Genomic DNA, 1026 nt, shown 5'->3' on the forward strand with positions numbered 1-1026 from the left:
CACCATCTCTACTAAAAACATAAAAAAATTAGCCGGGCATAGTGGTGCACACCTGTAATCCCAGCTACTTGGGAGGCTGAGACAGAATAATCACTTGAATCCGGGAGGCAGAGGTTGCAGTGAGCTGAGATCGAGCCACTGTACTCCAGCCAGGGCAATAAAAATAAAAACAGAGCTAATGGTGGTTCTTTCTAGGTGGTGGGATTTGGGGAGGATTATATATTTTCTAAATTTTATCACTGCAGTTTTCTGCATTGTTCGAGCTCTTTAAAATGAACAAAACAGCTTGTTTTCACACATCCAAATGCCGAGCTGCCATGCACCTAGGATGCCCCATGGAAGCCAAAACCACACCTCCCACATGGCCCCTCTGGCCAGCCGGGCACCTCAGATGAAAGCTGCAGCCAAGCCAGCACCAGCAGCTTAGCTGCCAATAGTGGCACCCACCTCTGCAGTTGGCTCTCCTGCTGCTGCGCCCCAGCAGCCAGGTCTGAGGGCCCAGATGGCAACCACTGCAGCCGACTTGGCTGTGGGCTCTGCTGTGGGACACACACTGGGCCATGCCATCACCGGACACACACTGGGCCATGCCATCACCGGGGACTTCAGTGGAGGAAGTAATGCTGAGCGTGTAAGGCCTGACATCACTTACCGGTAGCCTCAGGGAACCCAGTCGGCACAGCGGCCTTGCTCTGTGAGGCCAGTTTTTGGAGGATGCACAGAACCAGGGTGACAGAAAGCTCTGTGAGGGTTCCAGTAAGCTGCTGAAACAGTGCAGACTTGCAAACAGATTGGCCTGATCAAGAAGGTCAAATTGGAGTAATGAAAAATCAGCTCTCATAGCCAAGCTAATTTAGCATAAAAATATGATTGATGGCCGGGTGCGGTGGCTCAAGCCTGTAATCCCAGCACTTTGGGAGGCCGAGACGGGCGGATCATGAGGTCAGGAGTTCAAGACCATCCTGGCTAACACGGTGAAACCCCGTCTCTACTAAAAAATACAAAAAGCTAGCCGGGCGAGGTGGC

General features: G+C 51.9%; 1 pseudogene; it reads left to right on the plus strand.

The window, feature by feature from the left end:
- Nucleotides 1-328: 328 nt before the first annotated feature.
- LOC105515641 lies at nucleotides 329-800 on the plus strand (annotated as a pseudogene).
- The last annotated feature ends 226 nt before the right edge of the window (nucleotides 801-1026 follow it).

The sequence above is a fragment of the Colobus angolensis genome, unplaced genomic scaffold (assembly GCF_000951035.1).
Source record: "Colobus angolensis palliatus isolate OR3802 unplaced genomic scaffold, Cang.pa_1.0 Scaffold107, whole genome shotgun sequence".
Taxonomy (NCBI): domain Eukaryota; kingdom Metazoa; phylum Chordata; class Mammalia; order Primates; family Cercopithecidae; genus Colobus; species Colobus angolensis.